General features: G+C 47.7%; 1 protein-coding gene across 7 annotated transcripts in view; it reads right to left on the reverse strand.

Annotated features, from left to right (window-relative positions):
• Positions 1-5142, reverse strand: part of LOC143656395 (putative palmitoyltransferase ZDHHC11B) — a 106981-nt gene extending 101839 nt beyond the window's left edge. For 2 of the 7 annotated variants that reach the window (XM_077128492.1, XM_077128491.1), the window contains exons 1-3: positions 4945-5142; positions 2612-2700; positions 1852-1982 (exon numbers count right to left, since the gene is read on the reverse strand). The gene's annotated coding sequence lies outside the window, so the exon portion shown is untranslated. The remainder of the gene's footprint in view (positions 1-1851; positions 1983-2611; positions 2701-4944) is intronic. The other 5 variants (XM_077128490.1, XM_077128488.1, XR_013162480.1 and 2 more) reach the window with 4 other exon arrangements.
• Positions 5143-5402: the final 260 nt, after the last annotated feature.

Here is a 5402-nt window from a genome sequence, read left to right on the forward strand (position 1 = left end):
CCCTGGACACAGTGCTAGGAACATACCATCAGTCCTCAGTTGTACAAGTCACCCTTGGACACAGTGCTAGGACACATGTCCTCAGTTGTCACAGACTCTAGGTCACACACCCTGCAGGACACAGATTCTAGGACACACGTCTCCCTGAATGCACACACTAGGACACATGCTCTCCTGCAGAGTCTCCAGGAAATACACCTTCAAGGACACAGCTCTAGGATACACATCCTGCCTGGACACAGACTCTAGGTCACACTTTGAACTGGACACCGACCCCAGGACATACATCCTCCTGGCCCCACACTTTCGAACAATGCCTTTCTGGACACAGTCCCTGGGAAATAGGCCCTTCAGGACACAGTTTCTAGGATAAATATGCTGCCAGGACACAGCTCTAGGATACACATTCTCCCTGGACACACTCCCTCCTGGAATAGTCTCTATTATTTTGCCTGGACATGGTCTCCAGGACAAACAGCTGGCTAGAGAAAGTCTCTAGGACACATGTCCTGCTTGGACACAGTCTCTAGGACACACATCCTCCTGGCAACAGCCTCTAGGACACATGTCCTGCTGGACACAGACTCTTGGACACGTATTCTGCTGGATACAGAATCTAGGTCACACATCCTCCTGGACACAGTCTCTAGGAAATACACACTCTAGGACACATCCTTTTACTGTCCCCAGCCCTTTGCCCCTTGAAGTATATTATCCCTACTGAAAAGATGAGGAAAGCAAGGCACAGAGAGATGCAGTATCTTGTCAAGGCCACACAGCTTACAAGTGGCAAGCAAAGCCTGGAATCCCAGTCATGCAGTCTGATGCCAGCACCCTTTCATCCATCAGTTACATGCCTTTCCCTGAGTCATGTGCCTGTGAACAAGGCCAGCACTTATTATGTCCTTATCAGTTTCACTTCTATGAACTTCACGTTTCCAAAGAGACAAGATAGCTATGCCTCGAAAATGTGGTAATTATATTTAAACCTCTGAGTTTCTCCTAAACTAAGTATAAGGAAATACAAGTCTTTACAACACAAAATGCACAGCTTATTCATCTTGCAGATTCTAGGATACAAGTAATATGAGCCAAAAAGAGCTCTAAATGCTGACCCAGAACTTACTGCGAATAGGCATGTCACTCGACAACGTTACCATATTCAGGGTAGAGCGCTCCTAGCTGTAACTGAATATTTCATGGTGGGGTACTGTGCATAGTGAAATAAAGGGGGAAAATCATCTTATCACAGAATACTCTAGCTATGCAATTCCTTAAGTAATTACTTTTCTCCTTCACTACAAACATCTACTTCCTATTGTGCACAATCGCTGGGGCAGCTCCAGTTAATTACATTCTTTTATGAAATGCAGCAGCACCCATGAGCTGTCCCCAAACTCCTAATGCACAGGGTGTTCTCAGATCTTGCATTCCCAACTTGAATGTTTCCCTCCAAGTCTGGCAACCTGACTTCCCTGCCTACCCTGGGAAGCAGCTGCAATCGAGACTGTGTCTTCTCACTGCTCACTTGCAAACAGCTCCCTCCCCACAGTGCTCCAAGCCCAGGGGGAAGTGAACCCAAACCCTGCCTGAGTATGCACATCTCCCCATACTTTGGACCCAAACACAAGGTCAAGTCTTTGGTTTCTGAGGCCAGCTCTGCTCCTTCAGCCTGAGCAGAAGTGCTGAACATGACAGGGTCATTGAAATGGACTCCCTAATACACTGGTTGCTACTAGTAAAGAGATAGTGGGAGAAATGCACCTGCTTCTTTCCTTCCCAGCAGACAGACACATTCTCGTTCCTCTGTGACAAGGAAAGAGAAAGCCACAGATTAGGGGGCCATCCTACCTGAAGATGTCTTCAGTCTACTCTGGTTCAGCTTAGACCATACTTGGTCCTTGCAAGACTTTGTTCCTCGGATCTCTTAAGGTGAGACTGGCCCATTTCCAAGCAAGTCAGGATGTAGTCACCAAAATGCTCTACAAACAAAGGACTGTATTTTTACTAAATCCATTTATAAAACAAAGATATCTTATTAAAACCTCTACCAACAGGGCTGTGCAGATTGAAAACCCCACTACAGCCTTTCCAGTGTCTCTCTTTCCTTTTTATCTTCAAATCTGAACTCCAATTATTTTCTTATTGGCTGAGCCAAGGGATAATTTGAGTGACACACCTTGGTCTCAAAGCAAAAGAGACTGACCACTGTCCTTCACCCACATTTATGCCTCTTTCTAAGGATGAAGCTCTGTGTCCCTCAAGAAACAAGGCTTTTGGTGAATTTTCACCCCTGCACCTCCTCCATTCTGGCCCCACCACCTCCCAACACTGCCACACAACCAAATGCCTAGGTAAAGCAAGGGTCACTTCATTTCAAGTTGGTTACCCAGTCAGCTAATAAGATATACATGCCTTGGTTATGAATCCTCACTGCGGCTGCTTTCACCAAGGAGGAGACCCAGGCTAATGTGAGGGGAGCCCATGATTTCATCTGTCTGCGCTACACTGTCCCAATTTCACAGAAGGGGGACAGAGGCCCTGGAAGCTCAACTTGGTAAGGTGTTGGGTTACTCTGCACAAACACTGAGGAACAGGGGTTTGAACTTACTTGGTGTTTCTTGTCCACATTCTCTCACTATGGCATCCCATTCCACAGGTGCTGCAGGGAAAGGAGAAGGTGTTGACGCAGGAAGTTACCTGTATCACATTAGGAGAGAAACATCCTTACAGGGCTGGCCTTGTTTGTCTGTGCAAACCTGTTTCCAGTTCCTTCTGGTGTGCTATCTCATGAGAGCTTGTGGATCTCCAATGGGGTTGCCCAGTGTGCGGGCTGGAAATGATGTATGTATCCTAGAAAACCCCTGTTTTAATTCTAATCCCATTTTGTAAAATTAGCCATTTCTTTTAATCTCTATTTAGTACTGTATGTTTGAAACTTTAATTAGATCATCTCCCTGGAGATGCGACTCAGTCAGGAATGGTTGTTAATCTGATTAAGCAGAGATGTGTCTCCACCCATTCCAGGTGGACCCTAATAGGTTAATGGAATCCTATAAAAGGGGAAACATTTTGGAGAAAGTGGGAGATTCTGAGAGAGCAGAGCAGCACGACATAGCCATGAGAAGCAGAGTCCACCAGCCAGCGACCTTCGGAGATTGCGGGGAGGGAGGTTTGCTAAGCCTTCCTCGATGGGGGGTCTTCTGCGGCCAGCGGTCGGGGGAAGCGTTGGCCTACACCTCCGGGGGCTCGACGGGGCAGGATGCGCGCGCGCGGGACGGAAATCAAACCGCGGGACCAAGTGGAGTTAGCAGGACTGCGCACAAGGACCTTTATTAAGGGAAGTACATTTTCTTATATAGAGGCGGTGGAGAGGGGGATGATTTCAGGAAAGGGTAGCCATGGGCTTAGCTGATTGGTGGAAGGAGATATTATGCCTAAATATGGCTTAGGACGGAAGAGATGTGAAGGATGGGGGGGGGGGTTAGAGCCAATGGGAGAGAGAGGCAAGTGCGTGAGGCGTTTAGTAGCCGGGTAGAGGGTTGAGAAAAGGTGGCCAGTAAAGAAGGCGCTGTGATTGGAAAATAGGATGACGCCATCGGTTGCTGGGTAAGGTGTGGTTGAAGAGGGGCCTGGTTTAAAAGTATCCTGCAGGAGATAAAGAAGGAAAATGCCTCCCGGTGAGCTTCATGAAACAGGAAGCCAGGAGAGACAGCTAGCAGATGACACTGTGTTCACAATGTGCCCTTCCAGATGAGAGAAGAACCCTGACCGTGTTTGCCATGTGCCTTCACAGTAGAGAAACCCTGAACATCATTGGCCTTCTTGAACCAAGGTATGTTTCCCTGGATGCCCTAGATTGGACATTTCTATAGACTTGTTTTAATTGGGACATTTTCTTGGTCTTTGAACTGTAAATTTGCAACTCATTATATTCACCTTTTTAAAAGCCATTCCATTTCTGGTATATTGCATTCCACCAGCTAGCAAACTAGAGCACCCAGGAAACAAAAATGGGTTATTTTATGTGGGCTGGAATGGGGGAAGGGTGGGGGGGTTGGAAGAGTAGGAGCCAAGTGGTATTACACTCCACGCCTGAGCTCTCCCAAGGTGCACACATCCCTACTTGCCCTCTGTAGTGAAGAATATCTACTGAAAATCTCATGGTTGAAATGTTCTGGATTCATCAAACTGAGTTGGTAATTCCTAAATTGGGAGCATCATGAAGCACTTTTCTAAATTTATGCCTTACCAAAGACAAATCAGGAGCAGAAAAAAATATAGATAAATGCAATTATATCCAAATGGACTTGTTAGCAAGCACACCAGCTGCCCCAAATCTTAAGGCCTTTTATACTCTGGCTTCTAGGGAAAAAAAAAAACTTTAAAAGACACATAACAGTAATTTCAACACGATTTCTATTGCTTTTCTAATCTCTGCTTTGGCAGAGTTTCTGTAATAGATGCAGTGTGTAGGCTTAAAAGTTAGAAAGGAGAAGGAAGAACCCACAATTTTTTGGCCAGTTCTCTTTACCCCAGGACTGGAGTGCAGATTTAGCAGGACCAAATGGCTAACAGAAAAAGGTCTTTTGCTGAATTTTCACAAATCTGGTGCTGAAAGGCCTTTTTGTTAAAGATGTCCCTCTCTTTTTTGTTACTATCATTTATCACTATTAAATGCTAACAATTTACATGTCCGTATTTGAGGAAAGACTTTTTACTATAAAAATAATGTTAAGAATACCAAAAAAATTAAACATAAAAAACAAACAAACATAAAAAAAGAACACCACTTAGCTTTTCACTGTCGGGTGCTCTGTTGCCACCCTTACCCCAGGCACACACAGAATTTCCTTAAAGCAGGTTAAGGATTAAAGATTAAGGGAGGTTAACTAATTATTCTACAATTATAAAAACAAACAAACAAAAAATCCATAGCACTACCTTTTGCAGGCAGTTAATTCTGATTTCCGACGTGCTTTCCCATCCTCTGCCTCACGGTCCCAGGCCCCAGCGTCCTGGCCTGCGAAGCGCTGTGGACCGGCCCCTCCGCCAAGGCCCCCGGGAAGGGCAGAAGCCGGGCGCCACCCCGCGGGCGCGGGAACACGGCGGAGACCCGCAGGGCCGGGCTGCGGCGTGAAGGAAGCCCCGGCGGCTGCACTGGCGGCGGGTGCTGACCGGCCCTCGCCCGGGAGCGGCGGGTGCTGGCGGCCCCTTTACCCGGGAGCGGCGGCGGTGCTGGTGGGCCCTCACCCGGGAGCGGCGGGTGCTGGCGGCCCCTTTACCCGGGAGCGGCGGGTGCCGGCGGCCCCTTTGTCCGGGAGCGGCGGGTGCTGGTGGCCCCTTTACCCAGGAGCGGCGGGTGCTGGCGGCCCCTTTACACGGGAGCGGCGGGTGCCGGC

The sequence above is a fragment of the Tamandua tetradactyla genome, chromosome 14 (genome assembly GCF_023851605.1).
Source record: "Tamandua tetradactyla isolate mTamTet1 chromosome 14, mTamTet1.pri, whole genome shotgun sequence".
Classification (NCBI taxonomy): Eukaryota; Metazoa; Chordata; class Mammalia; order Pilosa; family Myrmecophagidae; genus Tamandua; species Tamandua tetradactyla.